This window comes from Macaca fascicularis, chromosome 7 (genome assembly GCF_037993035.2).
Source record: "Macaca fascicularis isolate 582-1 chromosome 7, T2T-MFA8v1.1".
Taxonomy (NCBI): Eukaryota; Metazoa; Chordata; class Mammalia; order Primates; family Cercopithecidae; genus Macaca; species Macaca fascicularis.
The window spans coordinates 172,632,145-172,656,758 of NC_088381.1; the positions used below are offsets into that span (position 1 = coordinate 172,632,145).

The following is a 24,614-nucleotide window of genomic DNA, read 5'->3' on the forward strand; positions in this document are numbered from 1 at the left end:
GGAGCAAAAACTGGTCACACTGCAAATAGAAATAAATAAATTCACAATTATAGACAGAGGTGTCAACTCTCAACTCCCTATTCTCAGTAATCATTAGAAAAATGTGGATAGAAAATTGGCAAAAAAAAAAAAATAGGAGGCTCGAACAATACCATCAGCTACCTTGACCTAACGGACATTTATAGAGTCCTCCACCCAATAACAGCAGAATACACAATCTTTTCAAGGACACACAGAACATTTACCAAGATTGACCATATTCTAGGCCATAAAACAATTCTCAATAAATGGACTAGATTCAAATCAAATTCTCAGCCAAAATGGAATTAAATTAGAAATCAACAACAGAAAGATATCTAGAAATTCAAAATATTTGGCAACTGAATAGCACACACCTCTACATAACCCGTGACTTGATGTATTAGTCCTTTCTCACGCTGCTATGAAGAAATACCCGTGACTGGGTAATTTAGAAACAGAAGAGGTTTAATTGACTCACAGTTTTGTATGGCTGGGAGGCCTCAGGAAACTTACAATCATGGTTAAAGGCACCTCTTCACAGGGCGGCAGGAGAGACAATGAGTGTCAGCAGGGGAAATGCAAGATCCTTGTAAAACCATCAGATTGCGGAAACTTCCGAGCTCTCCTGTGCGTCCGCAGCAGCCGTCGTACCGCGGAGGAGCGCGCAGCCCAGGCGAGGCCGGAGGACGTGCCCATAGAATGCCCAGGGGCGACGAGCTGTCCTGAGCCCCTCTGGTGCAGCCACCTTCCTGTCCCATACACCCTGCCCACCACGGAGTCCAGAGGGAAATCGGCCAGCAGCCCCAAGCCCGACACCAAGGTGCCCCAAGGCCACCACCAAGGCCAAGGTACCCCTGGCAGCCGATGGGAAAGCCCCCTTGACCAAGCCCTCGAAGAGGGAAGTCCCGGCTGAGAAGCAGCAGCCGCTGGCAACCCCCAGCATGGCAACTGCCAAGAAGACCCTGGCCAAGGCGAACCCCGTCCTTCTCAACCACAGCAAACTGAAGCCGGCCCCCACGACCCCCAAGGTTCCCAGCAGTCCTGATGCAACCCCGGGGCCCAAGGGTCCTGGGGACGGGGCGGAGGAGGACGAGGCTGCCAGTGGGGGCCTGGGGACCGAGGTCCCTGGTCCTGCGAGAATTTGAAACCCCTGCTGGTGGCTGGAGATGTGGCTGTAGCAGCCACAGCCCTGATTCTCGGTGGGGACTTCCTGGCCCAGAAAAAAAAATACCTGTGGGCCAGGCGGGGGCCACAGAGCCACTTCCTGTACAGACCTCAGGAAGCCAGTGCATGCAGAATTCACCCTTACCTACGTGTACACACGCACATTCATTACACATCTACATATGCTCCCAACACACACACACAGTGGAGAGGACGCCCACACCCATCCTTGCTGATCCAGGACTTCCCCAACCTCCAGGGCAGAAGGAACCCAGGCTCCGGGGTCCACAGTGCCAGCTTTCAGGAGAGGGTCTAGCTGGGGGACTGCAAGAAAGGAATGGACCCTGTGTGTGGCCCTCCAGCGGCTGGGTGATCCTGGGCCCCCACCGCTGGTCTCTGAGTGTAGGTGGGGGTGCTGGGATGGGTTCTGCCTGGGCCTGGCCCTCCTGGGAACATTAAAGGGCGGACATTAATGGTTGAAAATACACACACACACACACACACACACACACACACACACACAAACATCAGATTGCATGAGACTCACTTATTATCACAAGAACAACATGGGGGAACTGCCCCCATAATTAAATTACCTCCACCTGGTCCCACCCTTGACACCTGGAGATTATAGGGATTGCAATTCAAGGTGACATTTTGGGTGGGGACACAGAGCCAAACCATCTCTCTCAAATAAGAAATCAAAAGAGAAATTGGAAAGTTCTTTGAGTTGAAAATGAAAACACAACATACCAAAATCAGGGAGATGCAGCTAATGTATGCTTGGAGGCAAATTTAAGCACTAAGAACTTATGTTATCACAAAAAAGAAAGGTCTCAAATCAGTGACCTACGTTTTCACTTAAGAAACTGAAAAGAGAAGAGCAAATTAAACACAATGTAAGCTGAAAAAGAAAATAACAAAAATAACAGAAATAAATGAAAGAAAAAAGTAAAAATTATAAGAAAAATCCAAGAAAGTAAAAGCTAATCATTTTAAACTATCAATTAAATTGTTAAACTTCTAGTCAGTTGATGAAGAAAAAGGTAAAAAGGCACAAATTACCAATATCAGGATGAAAGAGTGGGTGTCACCAAATATTTGCAGTCATTATAAGGAAACAATGGACTGTTGTAAGCCACTTTTTTCTAATAAATTTGATAACTTAGATGAAATAAGCAAATTCCTTAGAAGCCATAAACTATCAAAGTTCACTCAAGAAGAAATAGATAACATGAGTATCTAATAACAAAATCAAGTTTTTAATTAAAATACTAATGACAAAAACAAAAAAACAAAAAACTATAGGCCCAGGTGGTTTTCATGGTGAAGTCTAACAATATTTAAGGAAAAAATAACAATTTTACACAAATCCTTCCAGACAATAGAAAATGAAGAGGTACTTTTTTTATTTGATGAAGAGAACGCTACTTTCCTACTAAATCAAACAGACATAAGAATCAATGATGAAAATATTCTTACCAAAATTTTAGTAAATCTAGTTTATCTACATCATGACAAAGTGTAGTTTATCTCAGGAAGATAAAGTTGATTTAACATTCAAAAATCAATAAATGAACTTTATCATATTAGTGGACTAAAAAGAAAAATGCACATGATCATCTCAATAGAAAAAGCGCTTAGTAAAACCCAACATTGAGTCATGATTACAAACCCTCAGAAAATCAGGGAAAAAAATCAAAAGTCCTCATAGAATAAAGGCCATCTACACAAACAACAACAACAACAAAAATCTATATCTTCCTAAAATTGAGAACAAGGTAAAGATACCTACTCTCACCACTTTTATTAAACATTGTACTGGAGGTTCTATCTCATGAAATAAGGCAAGAAAAAGAAATAAATCAACTAGATTGGAAAGAGTAACACTTTCCTTATCATCTGTGTAGACCAGCCCATGGAATCCATGAAATAAAAGCTACTAGAACTAGTAAGTGAGTTAGCAAAGTGGCAGAGTTCTAGATTAATATACATAAACTAATGACATTTTTACATATAACAAACAATCAGAAATGGAAATTTTAAAAATGTTATCATTTCCAATACCATTAACAAATATAAAATTGTTAGCCATAAACCAATAAAACATGTGTAAGACTTGTACATTTTAAACTACAAAGCATTGCTGAGAGAAACTAAAGAAGACCTAACTAAATGGAGCATGTACCATGTTCATGGATAGGAAGACTTGAAGTTGTTAAGCTATCAATTCTCCCAAGTTGAGTTATAGATCAGTGGAATCTCAAACAAAATTCCAGAAGGATTTTTAAAATGAAAATCAATAATTGAACTTTATGTTTTATATGGAAAATAAATGAAGGACCTAGAACAGTGAAAATAACTTCGCAAAAGAAGAACAAAGTTGGAGGACTTATTTATCTGATCTGAAGGCTAAATACAAAGCTATATTAAAACAGTATGGTATTGCCATAAATATAGACAAATAGATCAATGAAACACAATAGAGATTCCAGAAATAGACTCACATATATAGAGCCAATGGATTTTTGGCAAAAGTACAAAGACAATTCGATGGAGAAAGTATAGTCTTTTCAACAAATGATGCTGAATCCCCAAAAAAGTGAACTTTGATTCATACCTCACAGCATATACAAACTTTAATTCAAATGAGTCATAGACCTTAAACTATAAAATTTTTAAAAGAAAATAGAACAGAAATCTTTGCAACTCGGATACAACATCAAAGCATAATTCACAAAAGAACAAATTGATAATATGCATTTCATCAAAATTAAAAACTTCCACTCTTCAAAATACACTATTAAGAGAATGAAAAGACATAGATCAAGAGAATGTATTTTTAAATCACATATCTATAAAGGACTTCTATGCAGAACATATAAAACTCTTGAACCTCAATAATAAAATTCAAACATCCAATAAAAAGAGGAACAAGGCCTGGGGCGGTGGCTCACGCCTGCAATCCCAGCACTTTGGGAGGCTGAGGCGGGCGGATCACGAGGTCAGGAGATCGAGACCATAGTGGCAAACACGGTGAAACCCCGTCTCTATTAAAAATACAAAAAAATTAGCCAGGCGTGGTGGTGGGCACCTGTAGTCCCAGCTTCTAGGGAGGCTGAGGCAGGAGAATGGCGTTAACCCAGGAAGCGGCAGAGCTTTCAGTGAGCGGAGATCGCGCCACTGCACTCCAGCCTGGGCAACAGAGAGAAGCTCTGTCTCAAAAAAAAAAAAAAAAAAAGAGGAACAAAAGATTTGAAAAGACACTTCACCAACAGAAATATTGATGGCAAGTACAATCATGAAAAGATGCTTCTTATCATTATTCAATAAAGAGATGCAAATTGAAACCACAAGATGATACCACTACGCACCTGCTAGAATGGGTAAAATTAAACAGACTGACATACCAAGTGATGGCAAGGATGCAGAGAAATTAGAAACCTCTTACATTGCTGACAGGAAAGTAGAAATGGCACAACCACTTTGGAAAACAGTTTGGCAGTTTATTAAGTAGCTAAATACACCTACCACATGATCCAGCCATTCCGTTCCTAGAGAAATAAAAGCATATGTCTATATAAAGGTTTGTATGCAAATGTTTATAACAGCTTTATTTGTAATAACCAAAAGCTGGAACCACTCCAAATGTTCATCAACTCGTGAATGCATTAACAAATTGCGTGTATTCATAAAATTGAAGACTCTTCAGCCATAGAAAGAAATGGATTGTTGACACTGCCAAAAACATGGATGAATCTTAAAATAATTTTGCTGAAGGAAAGAGGCCAGACCCCACAAAAGTATGAGGACATACACTATGCTTCCAGGTATATAAAATTATAGAAAATGCAAACTAACCTATGATAACTGAAAGTATGTCAGTGGTTGCCTCGGGACAGGCTGAGGGTGGAGAATTGGAGGGAAGGATTACAAAGGGCACAAGTAGAGACTGGGGTGATGGATATGTTTATTATTTTAACTATAGTGATGGTTTCACAAGCATAAACACACATCAAATGCATCAAATTTTGTACTTTCAATATGTGCGGTTTATTGTTTGTCAATCATCCCTCATAACACTGTTTTAAAAAGAAATATTAAAATTAAATTGTAAATTATCAAAGAAAAAGATAAACACTAAAAGCACTTTTTAAAAGGTTATAACTATAAAGACACTTGGATTAGATTGAGAGCAAACTTCACAGTTGCAACAATCACGACCACACACAGTGGAACAATATATTCTAAGTGCTATGAATATAATCATCAATATGGAATCCATACCCTGCTGAACACTGTTCAAGAGATAGTATAAAATGAATGCATTTAAAAATTATTTATTTTAAGAAATTCACACACAATACTGTATGTATTTATGGGGTATGTGGTGATGTTTCTATATATACGATGTATAGTCATCAGATCAGGGTAATTAGCATATCTATCATCTAAAATATTGATCGTTTTTTGTGTTGGGAACATTCAATATCCTCTCTTTTAGCTATTTGAAAATACATATTGCTGACTGTAGTCATCCCACAGTACTATAAAACATTAAACTTATTCCTCCTAACTGTAATTTTGTGTCCTTTAACAAATCTCTCCTATATCCCCCTTCCCCTTCCAGTCTCTAATAACCTGGGTGCTACTCCTTACTTCTATGAGATCAACCTTTTAGCTTCTACATGTGAGTGAGAACATGTTTAACTTTCTGTTCCTGGCTCATTTCACTTAACACCATGTCCTCCAGGCTCATCCATGTTGCCATGGCGGACAAGACTTCAGTTTTTATTGCTGAATAGTATTTCACTCTGTGTGTGTGTGTGTATGTGTGTGTGTGTGTGTGAAATCACATTTTCTTTAGCCATTCATCTGTTGATAGACACTTGGGTTGATTCCATAGCTTGGCTATTGTGAATAGTGCTGCAATGAACAGGGAGTGCAGACAACTCTTGGATGTACTGATTTCCCTTCCTTTGGCTATTTACCCAGTAGTGGGACTGCGAGATCATATGCTAGTTCTATTTTTGGTTTTTTGAGGAAACGCTATACTGTTCTCTATAGTGGCTGCACTAGTTTACATTCCCACCAATAGGGTATAAGAATTCCCTTTTCTCCACCTCCTCACCTGTTGTTATTTTTTGTATTTTGACAATAGCCATTCCAACTGGGGTGAGATGATACCTCACTGTGGTTTTCATTTGCATTTATCTGATGATTAGTGATATTGAACTTTTTCCATATATTTGTTAGCCATTTGCATGTCCTTTTGAGAACTATCTGTTCAAATCATTTGCCCATTTTTAATTGTTCTTCTTTTTTTTTGTTTTTTTTTTGTTTTTTTTTTTTTGTTTTTTTTTTTGCTGTTGAGATGTTTGAATTCCTTGTATATTATAGATATGAATCCCTTGTTGGATTAATAGTTTGCAAATATCTCTCACCCTATGCAAAAGTTAACTCAAAATGGATCAAAGACTTAAATGTAAAACCTGAAACTATAAAAACTACCAGAAGAAAACACAGGGAAAATGCTTTACGACATTGGTCTCGGAAAAGATTGTATGAATAAGACCTCAAAGCACAGGCAACAAAAGCAAAGATAAACAAATGAGATTATATAACACTAAAAAGCTTCAGTACACCAAAGGAAACAATCAACAGAGTGAAAAGAGAACTGACAGAATGGATGAAATGAAGACTTTTAGAACCAAAACATCCAGAGAGATTGTCCCACTGAAGAACTACACACAACACCGCACTAAGAGGTACACTTTGACCAAAGTAAACTGAACCTGGGAAGATGGAATAAGATACATGAAACTTGGATAAGCAAAGAAAATGCAAGATAATACAGGCAAATCTAAAGGAGCACTGAGTGTGTAAAATAATAATACTGATAACTACTAATGCAGGTAAAAAATACTACTGAACTAAAACTTTATAGAAAATAAATACTAACTCACGATTTAAGGGGAACAAGAGCCTCTTAACCTAAGAATACAAAAAAAAAAATCCTTATCCTGATAAAGATGATTAAACCCTATAGAAAATATTACCTTTAATTGTAAAATTCAGCATTACTCTAAAATCAGCTCCATTTTTATGCCTCATTCGGCTACAGAGCCTAGAAGCACATTGTGAGAAGAAAAAAATCATTACAGGGTCTAGGAAGGAAAAAACTAAGCTATTACTGTTTGCAGAGCATTTTTGAAGAGGAAATTCAAGATAATCTAGAGATAGCTATTAGAATTAACTAGAGAGCTCAATGAATTGCAGGATATAAATTCAGCATAAAAATGACTAGCAAAAATTAGATGAGAAATATAAGATTCTGTTAACAGTGAAAAAACCCACAAGGTTTCTAAAGATACATGTAATGATGTGCAAGACTTTTCTGATAGGAGGAAATGGGTAAACTTTGTTGGAAGGCATGAAAGAAGACCTAAGTGAACAGAGAAATATACCATGTTCATGAATGGGGAGACTCAATCATGATGAAAACTATAATTACATTGATGTAAAGATTAAGTGTATTTCCAAAATCTTGTCCCAAAATTAGTTTTTCATGCTGATTGACAAAAGTAACATACAAGAGCAATGAGCCAAAAATAGCCAAGACATACCTAAATATAACAGTAAGAGAACTAAAGGATATCGAGACTTATTTTATAGAGCTACAAGTCTTAAGAGAGTATGATATGGTTCAGGGATGGGTAAATAAAATAATGAAACTGAGGCTACAGCTAGAAAAAGACCCATGATTATATGTGAACTTGATATATGATGGGGTGCATTACCCCTCAATAGGGAAGGGGCTCACTACTTAGCATGCGGTGCTGGAGCAACAGAAAACAAATTCGTTAAGAAAAAATGAATCACAGGTAGGCCAACACCTAAATGTGAGAATACAAAGCTGTAAAAGATAACATGAGTTGATACCAACATCACAAAACATGAGGGAAAGTTTGAGGTATCAGACACATTAAAATTTAAAATTCTGTTCAGAAAGGCACCATCAATAAAGCAAAAAATTTACAAGCCTCAGTCTGAGAGGATATATTTGCAATCCACATAACCAATAAAGTATCGCTACCCAGATCCATAAATAACTCTGAAAATCAATAAGAAAAAGGCAAGCGACCCAATGGAAAAATGAGCAAATGATAAGAAACAATAAATATCAGGAGAAAACAATGGGCAATAAATATGTGAAAAGAGGCTGAACTTCCCTGCTAACACTGAGAAACACAAATTAAAACAACTAGATGCCATTTTTCACCCATTAGAGTGTAAAAAATTAATAAGTCTGATACTACTGAGTGTTGCCATGAATCTGTGCAAATGGAAACTCCGTCTGTTGCTGGAAGGAGTGTAAATTGGTATAACCACTTTGGACAGCAACACAGCAATACTTAATAATAATGGTAATGATATTGCTAATGGTTAATACTTATTGAACATTTATAAAGTGCCACGCACTGTTTAAAGCTAGCGTGGAAAGCTGACAACACACATTCCCAGAAGCCAGGGGCTCTTCCTGCAGTGACCTGGCCCAAGGACCCCTGCACACGGCACCAGCAGACACAAGCAAGGCTGCTCATGGTGTGGCGGGAAAGCAGAACTGATTTGCAGGTTCCTGAGTGGGGAAGGATCAGTAATCTGTACCTCATTGGCGTGATGGAACACTCTCCTCCAGTTAACACACTGAATTGATGTCTATCAATATGGATAACTTTCAAAAACTTGATGTGAGTGAAAAAAGCAAGTTGCAACAATCTTTACACTATTTTGCCATTTATGTCAACTTTAAGGCACATAAAATATTGCTGGTGGATGCAAGCATGTGATAGAAAAGTATTAACTTGTAGGTGGGAAATACAGACACCAGCCCTCCTCCATAGTGAGCTGACAGCTGGCTGGGGAGCTGCTGGGGCCCTCCATCCATCCATCTGTCCATCTATCCACAGGAGCCAGCCCATCTCCAGGGAGGGAACGCCAGCTAAGGGAAGCAGGAGCCAGCCTTGAGGAGCTGGAACCTGGAGGAAAGTTAGTCTAGGAATTCAAGGACTTACGACATTTGAAATCTACTAACATCGTTTGTTATGATTCAGTATACATTAAAAAGTCAGGAAACAGCAGATGCTGGAGAGGATGTGAAGAAATATAAATGCTTTTTTTTTTTTTTTTTTTTTTTTTTTAAGATGGAGTCTCTTGCTCTGCCGCCCAGGCTGGAGTGCAGTGGTGTGATCTCGGCTCACTGCAAGCCTCACCTCCTGCGTTCACGCCATTCTCCTGCCTTAGCTCCCGAGTATCTGGGACTACAGGCGCCTGCCATCACACCTGGCTAATTTTTTGTATTTTTAGTAGAGATGGGGTTTCACTGTATTAGCCAGGATGGTCTTGATCTCCTGACCTCGTGATCCGCCCGCCTTGGCCTCCCAAAGTGCTGGGATTACAGGTGTGAGCCACCGCGCCTGGTTCTAAGTCTTTGCTATTGTGAACAGTACCGCAATAAACATACGCGTACATGTGTCTTTATAGTAGAATGATTTATAGTCCTTTGGGTATATACCCAATAATGAGATTGTTGGGTCAAATGGTATTTCTGGTCCTAGATCCTTGAGGAATCGCCACACTGTCTTCCACAATGGTTGAACTAATTTACACTCCCAAAATGGGAGTGTAAATTAAAGACAGTGTGGTTGGAAGAACAAAAATGCACACAAAACCTGTGCAAGGAAAACTAAAACTTTATTGGCAGACACAAAAGAAACTTTCTGAGTAAATGGAGAGACATATTCCTCTTGAATAAGAAAATTCACATTATAAAAATGTCAATGGTCTCCCAAAGTGATCGAGATGCGCGGCGGAATCCCGGTCAAACTGCAATTGCATCTTTTATGGAATTTGACGCACAGACTGAAATTCAAATTCACCTGGAAAACAACCTGCTTGGTAAACATGGTTTCCCGGGGCGGCGGGGGGAACAATGAAAGTTGGTCTTGCAGACCAGGTTCAAGTTAGAGATCCCAGAAAGAAACAGATGTATCTCCCTGCAGTGAGGTGCACTGGGACGGGCACATCCCAGGGAAAGGGCAGGGTGGACCATGCAAAACAGGCTGGAAAACAAACAGGCTTCCAGGGGACAAAATCAAGGGAGATTTCCAAGTCACAAACACAGGTAAATTATGTGGATTAAAGAAAAACATCTAAAGATCTGCAAACACAAATATAAAGAATGCTTGATTTCACTGGGAATCAAAGATGTTGATGAGAGTAATAATGAGAAATTGTTTTTCACCCATAAAACTGGGGGTGGGGGAAGGTAAGGATTAAACTCTAACAATGATAAAAGTGTAAGAAAAACAGGTATTTGGCTGCGAGGCTGGTGGTGAATACTTTTTACAACCTTCTCAGAAAACAGTATGGAAATGTCCACCATGAAAGAGCAGAGAAAGCCTCTTTGAGGCGTCTGCTATAGACGGGGACGCCTGCCTGAACACAGAGGAATCATCCACATCCATGCTAGTTGCAGTCATTTTGGTAATAGAAAAAAAAGAATTAGAAGGGGAAGAAAAGATTAGCACCTTAATTCTTTGCCGGCAGAGGAGAGCTTGTTACACAGCAGCATCGCCCACAGGACAGAAGCCTCTGCAGCCATCAAAGAAAATGAGGTCGAGCTATGTGGGCCAATGTAGAAAACTCCCGGGACATCGTGTTAAATGTAAAAAGCAACTTGCAGACAACGCATGAAATATGTATGATTCCATTTGTGAAAAAGCAGCATCGCTAGACAAAACTGTGTATTTTATTTCGTATGTACACACGTGTGCAGATCCATGTAAAGAAAGCAGTCCAGACGGTGGGGCGGGGTTGGAGATGCAGCCAGCCCTGCTTTGTGTCTAGATAGCTTGGCACGCTTGGCGCCTCCCAGGCCCGAGGTCATGTGCTCCTGCCATAATTTAAACAAATGCCTGAACAGCAAAAAGAAATTAGAATAGTCAGCTGGACCTGGTCTGGAGGGCAAGAGGAAGGGGCGGTGCGGAGAGAAGGGAGACCCCCTGACCAGGCGGTGTCTTAGGGACCGGAGAGGTGTGAGGCCTACGGCGGTCCTGGGGAGCGGCCTACGTAGAGCTTGTCGCCAGTGAAGAGGAAGCAGTGGCCAGAGGGACGGGGAAACCCAAGAGAGTGTGGGGTGGGGGGAAAGGCCAGGGAAGCCCCAGGCTTCCAGGAGAGGCAGTGGGGAGCACGGGTCGGGGGTGCAGCAGGAGGCCGGCGTCGCCTTGGGGAAGAGGCTCAGCGGCGCGGGGGAGCCCCAGGATCCAGGGAACCGCGGAGGGAAGGGGAGGAGCAGGGCGTGGCTGGAAAGGCGGTGGGACAGGGAGGGGTAAGCTGTGCGGCTGCCTTGTCCCCTGTGGAGAGGAGCCCTGGGAGCTGCGGGAAGAGCCGGGACAGAGAAGGCTATGGGCGGGGGGCCGGAGGAGGCGCGGGGAGGGCGGGGGCTGTCCCTCGCTCAGCAGTGGGGTTAGCGAGGCCGGGCTGGGTGCTCAGGCGCCGAGGACGGGCCTGGTTGGAGGCAGAGAAGGCGTGGCTGTGCAGGGGGAGGCAGCGCCCTCTTCGCGGGGTCTGGGGTCCCGCAGCGCCCGGGGCCGTGGCAGTGAGCGAGCGTGGGTGGGAGCCGCGGCCTGGGTCCCTACGCCCTCCCGGCTGCCCAGAGAGCAGGTGCACCAGGGGGGCCTACGCGCATTTCCAGCGCGAGTCCAGGGTCCTCGGCCTGCAGGCTGAGCAGCGAGGACAGCGGCGAGGGGGCTCCGTGGCACGGCCTGGCGGGGTCACCGCGCACGCCTAGGCCCCGGGAGCCAGGAGACTCCGCAGCCGTGGCGCGGGGCTACCACGGCCGTCCAGGCGCCTGTGCCACCGACACGGAAAAGGGCGAGCTACGGAGCGCGGGGTGCGGACGGCCACACCCCTCCCGCCAAGGCCACCCCGAGCCCAGGCTGCCAGGGCGGCATCCCCAGCCTGAGACCCGCGCAGCAGCCGCCAGGAGAGAGCAATAGACCGCGCTGGATTTCCACCGGTTAGGTGCTCAGATGCTTTGTTACCGCGGCACGAACTACCCCACCCCGAATGCGCGTGGGTGCCGGAGCCTTCCTCCATAAGGACCCGTGTGGGCAGTGGCTTAGGGTGGCTCAGGGTTCCCCAGAGACACAGAACCAGGAGGACACGCACACAGTCCCGCCTGCATCTCAGTGATTCCAAGCACGGCCCTCACACACAAGGTCTATATCCCATAAGATTATAACGCAGCGGAAAGCATCTATGGCTTAGTGACATATTGATGGTCCTGATCTTAGGCTAATGTGTGTGTTCATGCCTTACTTGTTAACAAAAAAGTTTAAAAAGTAAAAAACAATTTTAAAATTAATAGAGAAAATCTTATGGAATAAAGATCTTTAAAAAACATTTTTGTACACCTGTACTTGTTTGTGTTTTAAGTTATTACAAGAGTCAAAACGTTAAAAAATTACAAAGTGTATGAAATAAAAAAGGTACAGTAAGATAAGATTAATTTATTATTTAAGATAGAAAAAAGTTTTAATACATTTAGTGTTTATAAAGTCTACAGTAGTGTACACTAATGTCCTCGGCCTTCACAGTCACCTACACTCATTCATGACTCACCCAGAGCCACTTTCAGTCCTGCAAACTCCATTCTTGGGAACAGCCCTGCGCCAGTGTGCCATTTTTAATCTTCTATGCCATGTTTTTACTGTACCTTCTCTATATTTAGATACGCCATTACTTGCCATTGTGTCACCTACCGTGTTCGGTACAAGTCACACTCTGTACAGGTTAATAGCCCAGGAGCCATAGGCTGCACCCTGCGGCCCCAGCGCGTGGCAGGTGGTACTGTCCAGGTTTGTGAATGACCTCTGTGATGCTTGCAGAGGACGAAATCACCTAACCACACATTTCTCAGAACACATCCTCATTATTAAGCAACATGTGACTGTGTGTGTCTGTGCTGTGTGTGTGTGTGTATAAATGAAGAGATTTGTTACATAAATTGACTCACAAAATTATAGAGGCCAAGAAGTCTGAAGCGCCAAGAGCTGCTGCCCGTGAGCTGGAAAACCAGGAAGGCCAGTGGAGCGACTCCATCTGAGTCTGAAGCCAGAGAACAAGCACCACTGAGGTCCAGTGGCAGGAGAAGGCAGTTGCCCCAGCTCGAGGAGACAGACGATGTGCCCTGCCTCCGCCCTTCAGTTCTATCCAGGCCTTGGGTGGATTTGATGATGCTGGCACATATTAGTGAGGGCAGATCGTCTTCACCAGTTCAAATGCTAATCTCCTCTGGAGACACCCTCCCATCAACAAAGATTATTTACCAGCTACCTGGGCTTCCCTTAGCCCAGTCAAGTTGATGCATGAAATTAACCCCACAAGTCCACCCTTTGTCAACTTAACATCCATACAAATCTTCAACTATATTTAATCTCCAATAAATAAAATCGGATCACAGTTCTGCCTAATCTGATACAACTGTCCTACATATAACCAAAAACACACTAATTCCTTCCCCAAAAGAGTTGGTAAAGTCCTTGAGGGATAGTCACTTTTCTCCTGATGTCCCATAACATAAATACCAAGATGTAAAATTAACAGTGCTTAAATACTGACACAAAGTTGTTACATTTTATGCTACATGATAAGGAGATAACAGAGAAAACAAATATATTTAGTTAATACATGTATATATTCACGCAAACATATAAGTTACAAAACAAGGAGGAAATTCTGACAATGACAGTCCTTATTTCTGCCACTGGCCATGTAGTTGTCACTAGTATCAATAAACCCCTTCTTCCACCACCCAGTCCATATCTCCTTACCTTAGCAAGTGCTGCAGCTGGCCATGGTTCTTTACTGGTGGAGTGAGCCAAAACCTTCGTTCTCGAAGTGTCTGGGCCATTAGAGGTCCTGCCTGAATTGTACTATTGTGGTTTCCAGTAACTTTAATCACAGAGCATGGCAGTGCCAGGACATGCCTGACGATCTCCTGTCTCCCAGACACACTGTTCCTTCCCTCCATGGTGGAGCGCAGTCCAATTTCTCCTCAGTATTCCGATCAATCACCCCGGCCAGCGCCATTATTCCCCTCTCAGCCTGCTGACTCTGAGGCTTGAGGGCCCCAAAAAGGCTAACTTTCAATTCAATGGGATCACTGTTGTGTTTCCTGGTTGAAGCATTTCTGCCTCTGGAACTAAGACCCGTAGGCCAGCAGAATACAAAGTTGCAGGGAGCACCTGGTCCCAGCCCTGCAAGGTATTGCCATCTCGTTGGTGCTATAATTGAGCTTCAAAAGGCCATCCCACCATTCTATCACACCAGCGGCTTCAGGATGCAATATGAGCATTGTTGCACTTCTTTGGCTGTGAAGTAAGTTCCTTGATGAGAAGCAGTGCGGTATGGAGCACTGTAACAGTGGATAAGGCATTCTGTAAGTCCATGGGTGGTGGTTTTTCCAGTAAGGACAAACCGCTGCCCCTTCCATGCTGGAAGCCATCTAATGCAATCAATCTGCTACAAGTAGCTGGCTGATCACCTAGGAGTGGTGCCATATCAAGGGCTTGGTGTTGGTCTCTGCTGCTGGCAGATTGGGCAGTCAGCAGTGTCCAAAGCCAGGTAGGTCTTGGTGAGTGGGAATCCATGTTTCCGAGCCCATGTACTACCTCCATCCCTGCCACCATGCCTGCTTAGTTTATGAGCTCATTGGGCCATGACAGGGGTGGCTTGGGCAAGAGGCTGACCAGTGTCCACAGAAGGGGTCATCCTGCCCACTTGATTCCTAAAACCCTCCTCTGCTATGGTCATTCACATAGGACAGACATATCTTCATGATTTTTGTCCATTCTGAGAGACCTATCCACATAGCTTTTCCCCCAAATATCTTCACCACCAATTTTTCCAATCATTCTTTCCATGTCCCTGACCATCCAGCATAAACATTGAGCACAGCCCGTGAATTAGTCCATCACTGCACCACTGCCCACTGCTCCTTCCAAGCAAAGTGCACAGCCAGGTGCATGGCCCACAGCTCTGCCCAGGAGGACTTCCCTTCCCCACTGTCCTCCAGGGATGTCCCAGGGAGGAGCTGTAGTTCTGCAGTGTCCACTTTCAGATGGTGCCTGCATATGGGACAGAGCCATCTGTAAACCAGGCCTGGGTCATCTCTTCCTCTGTCAAATGATCATGGGGAGCTCCCCAGGAGGCCACAGGCTCAGGCTGGGAGAGAGGGTCTCAGCTGAGCAAGGCAGTGGAGCAGGGGTGGGGACCGTGGCACTTTGGCCACTTCATGTAACCTACTTGAGCAGTCAGGGTCTTGTTGGACCCAATCGCATATGTACCACTTCCATTTGATGACACAGTGTTGCTGTGCATTCTTAACTTTATGGCCTGGTGGGTCAGATAATACCCTCTGACACACAGACATCTCACCAATAAGTGGAGAGTAGTTGCTACTTCTTGCTCACTAAATCCAATCAGCATAATGTCCCTTGATGTAATGCACCATGGAAGGGAAAAGCAACCAAGATTCCTGCAGACAAAATTATAATGTAAGGCTACAGAGTTGATGGGACACTGTCCCTGAGATGGGACAGTGAATGTGTATTGCTGGCCTTGCCAAAGAAAACTGCTTCTGGTTGACCTTCTGGACAGGGGATGGACAAAAGGCATTTGCTGGATCAATAGCCGTGTACCAGGTAACAGAGGATGTGTTAATTTGCTCAAGCAACGAAGCCACATCTGGTACAGCAGCTGCAATTGGAATCACTACCTGGTTAAGCTTGTGATATTTCAGCCATTCTCTGAGATCCATCTGTATTCCCTACAGGCCAAATCGGAGAGTTGAATGGGAATGTGGTGCGGATCACCAGCCCTGCACCTTTCAAGTTCCCGATGGTGGCATGAATGTCCACAGCCCTTCCAGGAATCTCCACAGCCCTTCCAGGAATGTGGGATGGTTTTTGACTTACAGTAGTCACCCCTTATCCCTGGTTTAACTTTCCACATTTTAAGTTACTGCTGCACACTACAAGATATTTTGAGAGAGAAAAATCACAATTGCATAGCTTTTATTGCAGCATATTCTTCTAATTGTTTGATTTTATTATTGTTGTTAGTCTCCTACTGTGCCAAATTTATAAATTAAACTTTATCATTGATATGTAAGTATAGGAAAAAAACATAGTATATATAGGGTTTGGTGGTTTCTATGTCCATGGTATCAGGCATCCACTGGGGTCTTAGAACATATCACCTGCAGATAAAGAGAGACTACTGTATTATTTTCCTAGGTTGAAGCAGTTCTAATGGCTTCTACTTGGTCTTCTTCACTGTAATAGTCCTTACTCCACAGGTCGGGGACTCAATGTGTAGATGCTACCAGCTCCTCAGTTACGTCTCTTCCAGTTATGCATTCTGAAATGGGGAAATAACTACAGGAGGAGTTTGGGGACCCACTGGGCCCACTGTAAAATGAACGTGAGTTAAAACTCCATTGATCATTGAGCTCCATAAGCCCCTACTCTGCCTGGATGGCTACAGAGACCTTCTCAGTCTTCTGGAGTCAGTGTCAGTGCAGAGCCAGCGTCCGGCAGTCCCTGAAAGGTCTGAGCATTTCCTTTTCACCAGTGCACAGTTACCTGGTAAAAGGTAAGGTAGGTCCCTTTGGGGAAGGCTGGGGAAAAGATTAAGAGTATACATTTTGGGTAGTGTACAGGGTTGTTTCCCACGGGGACACTGTCGTTCCTTCATTCACTGGTTCTGAGTCTGTAGGTTGGCTCAGGTCTGAGAATTGATTGAGGGACCATGACTCTCGGCTTTGAGAGTCATGATTTTATTATTGGAGTTAGAATTTTGTTTTTAGAGACTGGATCTCATTATGTCACCCAGGCTAGAATGAAGTGATGTGATCATAGCTCACTGCAGCCTCACACTCCCAGGCTCAACAGATCCCCCCGCCTCAACCTCCTGAGTAGCTGGGACCACAGGCATGTGCCGCTATGCCCAGATTCGACTTAGACTTTCGTTCACTTGACCTAAAACTTTCCTGCTTATACAGATCACAACTTCTGATCAAATTCCCTTTCAGGAGCTCCATGATAATGGGCCAGAGCCATGAGTCTCATGAGCCAAGCTGTTCTGATTGCTGCTGTGCCACTCCTGCCCATTGCTATACCCACACCCGCCTCGCCGTGGCCTCCCCGATGGCAGGATCCAGTTGCTTCCCCTGCACTTAGGTCTCCAGCTGAGTGGCTGTGGTTCCCACCATAAGGTCTGACCTACACAGAAGAGCTATGGCAGAGCTCTTCAACGAAGCTGGGGCCCCTCACACAGTTCTTTCTCGAAGTGTTGGTAAAAGGCCAGTCTTCCAGATCCCCTGATGTGGGCAAGTAGGTCTGAAATGACAAACCCACTCTAACACACCAGCTTCCGTGAGCCCTTTAAGCCCCCTCTACATTAACCCAGGGGAGTTTGGATCTTTCCAGTTTGCTCATGGCAGGGGAGACTATCTTTTGACCCCTGTTCAGTCATCCAACCAAACCGAGCCCTTTCTAACTCGCTGAGCTGCAACATTAAATCCAGAATCACTGCTTACTGAGCCCATATCAATACATTTGGGCTGATCCAACTTTATGTTCCTTCCACTACAATCCCACACCCTTAATATTCATTCCCATCCATGTTCCCTGGATTTCTGCTTGTATAAATTAGAAAACCCACGTTGCTCTTTTGGAGTGCAGCATACCTTCTCATGGGTCACAGTTTGTCCCTCACCTCAGGGCCTACTGGGGTTTGGGTCTAGTTATAAGGCTAGAGGCAAAGAGGGGTGGTGAGGGTGGGTCCTGAAAATAATCAGCATTGTCCTGCTTGGCCACCACCTCAGAGGAAGATATTACTTAGGATGCAGGGGACTCCTTCAAATCAGGTGGAAAGGCGACATCACTGTTGGCAGAGATGCTGCTGCCACTAGGGATGTGAAGGCCACTTTTGTTGAGGGTGGAGGGACCTCTTCCACTGGCAAAGAATACACATCAGAATTTAGGGGCATGATACTTCCAGCTTCATCAGGGTCTTCCCACATATCCCATTCCAACTTACAGTATTCCATTCTTTCCCAGTTAATTTCCCCACTTAAGAGTAGATACTCTAGAAGGCTGGGAGTTCAACTTGCATTGTATTAGTAATTTGGCCAATTGCAGGATGAGGTCCTGAGTTTGATTTTCAGAAATTTCAGCCCTGTGTTTGTATGAGATAAAGCTCTCGGGGCACACATAGAAGCTCTTAGGTCATTTTTGTGGCTCTTGACCTGGGAATTTGAATCCCTGAGCTCATCTTTTTCTTTTACCACTTTGTCCAATGACATTAGAAGCAACCAATGTCATTATATTCCTCAGTTTTCCTAAAATGTTCAAAAGTATCATATACAGAGTCAGGTAGCTCCTCGCTTCTTATAAGTGGTTAATTAGGAGGATCCAATGTAGATATTTTGCATATCTCTATAGTTTATGCCATGGATGATCAGTGCTCTCTTTACTACTGGAAATAGAGTCATTAGTGTCTTTACATATAGTCAGATTAAAGAGCCAATTCCAGAAACTCCAGAAAGAATTCAGAAAACTCGTCCTCAAAATTCCTGTCCTCTAGACCCACTCTTGGTACCAAAATCTGTATTAGTCAGAGTTCTACAAAAAACAGAATCAATAGAATACGAATAGAGATCTATATAGGAGGAGATTTATTATAGGAATCAACTTAAGTAGTTATGGAGGCCAACAAGTCCCACAGTCTGCCATCTGCAAGCCGGAGAACCAGGAAAGTCAGTGGTGTTATTCAATCTGAGTCCAAAGACCAGAGAACCAGAGGCACCAATGATCGAGGGCAGGAGAAGATGGATGTCCCAGCTAAAGAAGAACGTGAGTTCACCCTTCCTCAGCCTTTTCGTTCTGCTCAAGCCCTCCATGGATTAAGTGATGCTTGCTCACTTTGAGGAGGGCAGGTCTGTACTCAGTCCACTGACTCAAATGTTCATCTCTTCCAGAGACACCTTCACAGACACATCCAGAAATGATGTTTTATCAGCTATCTAGGCATCCCTTAGTGCAGTCAAGTTGACACCTAAAATTAACCATCGCAAGCAGGGAAGATGGTGTGGGAGGTGAGATGTGTGTCTGTGAGCAGAAGCTGGGTGGGTCTTTGCATGAACATGTAGGTACAGGTGCAAGCATGTGGGAGCTGTTGGTGGCAAAACTCAACAGAAGCAACTTGTATTTAGGAAGTGAATCAGGTGTCCCATTCTCCGAGCCCCATGACATTTCATGATCTGGAACAACAAAAGACTCTCAGAGCAAGATGTACAATAAAAAGCTAAAATTTCAAGTATGGTTTTTGGAAGAATGTGACTTCTGAATTTTAACAAAAAGCAGAAACAAACACTTTGTTTCACACTTAAGAACTGTCTGTGAGGCTTCTGGAGGCAGCTGGGCTGTGTGAGTTCACAGTGGTCATTCAGGCAATGGATGGACATGGTGAGTTTCTGGAGCACGGACACGACCCTTGGGGTAGAGGGAGGGCTCCAACAACAAGGTCCCCAGCACATATTTTACTAGGAAAAATGACCATCAACTCTGCTGAAACAGAGAAAGGAATTTTTTCTAATTAGAGGCTTCACATTAAGCATGCATTGGCTTCATCTGGAGTATGCAGAACAGAATGATTCCCTTCCCCATTCCTCACCAAGAACAGTAATTAGAATGCAAGGTCATCTCCATATAATGCATTATGACTTTAATATCAGTAAACTCCCTTTACATATTAGATGCAGTGAGGAAATATTAGTTAAATTATCACAGACTAGTATGATCAGTTTCCTCTGGATAAAATGTGATAAATGGGTTTTAATAAACTGAGGAGAATTATAGGCACCATCTTCTTGGGTCCTGTCAATTTTATTTAGAGTAAAATGCCATTGCAATAATTAGTTGGTTTTTACTGTGTTCATTAAAAGCTTTTCTAATGACCGCGTGAGGAATAAGTAAAATTAATTTCTTTCTTGAACATCGAAGGAATTCATCAAACAAACAAAAAGCAGACTTCAGGGATTGTGCGAGACGGGGTGAGGGCCGGTGGTTTTCCGTGCCGGCTGTGGGGACAGCACTTTCCTGCCGTCTGTCACTGGTGTTGTAGCTCCAGGCCATTCCCCCGAGGTGTGCTGATGGGGAGGGATGCAGGCCCAGGGTTGAGGCCCTGTCCATCCTTCTCAGGTGCCACTGAGCTGTGACTCCAAGGGCACCTCCTCCAGGCAGCTTTCCTTGACTGCTCCAACTTCAGGGCTCTCTTCTGCCTGGCCCACACACTTGAACTAGGGCTCCTCAGTCTCAGAGGCTGAGGCCAGGTTCTCTCTCTGCCTGTGGCCCCTCGGAGTCCAGCACAGGGCTAGGCACTCTAGAGGGCTCAAGGGTTTGAGCCTGAGATCCTGGCCTGTCTCCTCTTGGACAGGACTCCTTGGGCCTCCTGACCACTACCCCATGTCCTAGCCCCTGCGGTGCTTGCCCAAGCTCAGCCTTTGTTCGGCACACCAGCCCTGTGAGCCACACTGTCCCTGGAGGGACTGAGGGATGTCCAGGGGTCAGTGGTGGCACAAAGGATGGAGCCACTGAAACGCGGTGGGTGGATGCAGGAAGAGGAGGGAGGCACAGCAAGGCCATGCCTGACATGACTCGAGGAGTCTCCAGCAGGCAGGCGTGGCCAGAGGGGCCCCGGGGTAGCCAGATGGAGTCTCTGTGCTGACCCACTGTCCACAGGGAAGAGCAGAAAAGCAGGTGAGGACTGAGGAGATGACATCACCTGGCTGGGGGTACTCAGTGGCAAAGGGAGAGACAAAGTCAGACACTGCTCTGGCTAGTGGGAGGAGCAATGATCCTTCTGACCTCCTGTGCTAGGTACAGCACTAGCACTGGGGCCTGGGACACTCACGGGCATCAGGACGAGCCTGAGAACCTGGCTGGTGAGCACACCCACCTCAACCTGTACCCATCGCACTCCCCACACATGCCACACACACACACACACGCTCATCACATACCCACCTCCACCTGCACCCATCCCCACTCCCCACACATGCCACACACACTTACACACACACACGCTCATCACACACCCACCTCCACCTGCACCCATCCCCACTCCCCACACATGCCACACACATTCACATACACACACACGCTCATGACACACCCACCTCCACCTGCACCCATCCCCACTCCCCACACATGCCACACACACTTACACACACACACACGCTCATCACACACCCACCTCCACCTGCACCCATCCCCACTCCCCACACATGCCACACACATTCACATACACACACACGCTCATGACACACCCACCTCCACCTGCACCCATCCCCACTCCCCACACACATCACACACACATTCACACACACGCTCATCACACACCCACCTCCACCTGCACCCATCCCCACTCCCCACACATGCCACACACACTTACATACACACACACGCTCATCACACACCCACCTCCACCTGCACCCATCCCCACTCCCCACACATGCCACACACACTTACATACACACACACGCTCATCACACACCCACCTCCACCTGCACCCATCCCCACTCCCCACACATGCCACACACACTTACATACACACACACGCTCATCACACACCCACCTCCACCTGCACCCATCCCCACTCCCCACACATGCCACACACACTTACATACACACACACACGCTCATCACACACCCACCTCCACCTGCACCCATCCCCACTCCCCACACACATCACACACACATTCACACACACGCTCATCACACACCCACCTCCACCTGCACCCATCCCCACTCCCCACACATGCCACACACACTCACATACACACACACACGCTCATCACACACCCACCTCCACCTGCACCCATCCCCACTCCCCACACACATCACACACACATTCACACACACGCTCATCACACACCCACCTCCACCTGCACCCATCCCCACTCCCCACACATGCCACACACACTCACATACACACACACACGCTCATCACACACCCACCTCCACCTGCACCCATCCCCACTCCCCACACACATCACACACACATTCACACACACGCTCATCACACACCCACCTCCACCTGCACCCATCCCCACTCCCCACACATGCCACACACACTCACATACACACACACACGCTCATCACACACCCACCTCCACCTGCACCCATCCCCACTCCCCACACACATCACACACACATTCACACACACGCTCATCACACACCCACCTCCACCTGCACCCATCCCCACTCCCCACACATGCCACACACACTCACATACACACACACACGCTCATCACACACCCACCTCCACCTGCACCCATCCCCACTCCCCACACACATCACACACACATTCACACACACGCTCATCACACACCCACCTCCACCTGCACCCATCCCCACTCCCCACACATGCCACACACACTCACATACACACACACACGCTCATCACACACCCACCTCCACCTGCACCCATCCCCACTCCCCACACACATCACACACACATTCACACACACGCTCATCACACACCCACCTCCACCTGCACCCATCCCCACTCCCCACACATGCCACACACACTCACATACACACACACACGCTCATCACACACCCACCTCCACCTGCACCCATCCCCACTCCCCACACACATCACACACACATTCACACACACGCTCATCACACACCCACCTCCACCTGCACCCATCCCCACTCCCCACACATGCCACACACACTCACATACACACACACACGCTCATCACACACCCACCTCCACCTGCACCCATCCCCACTCCCTACACACATCACACACACTCACATACACACACACGCTCATCACACACCCACCTCCACCTGCACCCATCCTCACTCCCCACACACATCACACACACATTCACACACACACATATCACACACATGCTCATCACACACCCACCTCCACCTGCACCCATCCCCACTCCCCACACATGCCACACACACTTACATACACACACACGCTCATCACACACCCACCTCCACCTGCACCCATCCCCACTCCCCACACATGCCACACACATTCACATACACACACACACGCTCATCACACACCCACCTCCACCTGCACCCATCCCCACTCCCCACACATGCCACACACACTCACATACACACACACACGCTCATCACACACCCACCTCCACCTGCACCCATCCCCACTCCCTACACACATCACACACACTCACATACACACACACGCTCATCACACACCCACCTCCACCTGCACCCATCCTCACTCCCCACACACATCACACACACATTCACACACACACATATCACACACATGCTCATCACACACCCACCTCCACCTGCACCCATCCCCACTCCCCACACATGCCACACACACTTACATACACACACACGCTCATCACACACCCACCTCCACCTGCACCCATCCCCACTCCCCACACATGCCACACACATTCACATACACACACACACGCTCATCACACACCCACCTCCACCTGCACCCATCCCCACTCCCCACACATGCCACACACACTTACATACACACACACGCTCATGACACACCCACCTCCACCTGCACCCATCCCCACTCCCCACACATGCCACACACACTCACATACACACACACACGCTCATCACACACCCACCTCCACCTGCACCCATCCCCACTCCCTACACACATCACACACACTCACATACACACACACGCTCATCACACACCCACCTCCACCTGCACCCATCCTCACTCCCCACACACATCACACACACATTCACACACACACATATCACACACATGCTCATCACACACCCACCTCCACCTGCACCCATCCCCACTCCCCACACATGCCACACACACTTACATACACACACACGCTCATCACACACCCACCTCCACCTGCACCCATCCCCACTCCCCACACATGCCACACACATTCACATACACACACACACGCTCATCACACACCCACCTCCACCTGCACCCATCCCCACTCCCCACACATGCCACACACACTTACATACACACACACGCTCATGACACACCCACCTCCACCTGCACCCATCCCCACTCCCCACACATGCCACACACACTCACATACACACACACACGCTCATCACACACCCACCTCCACCTGCACCCATCCCCACTCCCTACACACATCACACACACTCACATACACACACACGCTCATCACACACCTACCTCCACCTGCACCCATCCTCACTCCCTACACACATCACACACACATTCACACACACACATATCACACACATGCTCATCACACACCCACC

General features: G+C 45.8%; 1 pseudogene; it reads left to right on the forward strand.

The window, feature by feature from the left end:
* Nucleotides 1-538: 538 nt before the first annotated feature.
* LOC141407375 (uncharacterized) lies at nt 539-17,649 on the forward strand (annotated as a pseudogene).
* Nucleotides 17,650-24,614: the final 6,965 nt, after the last annotated feature.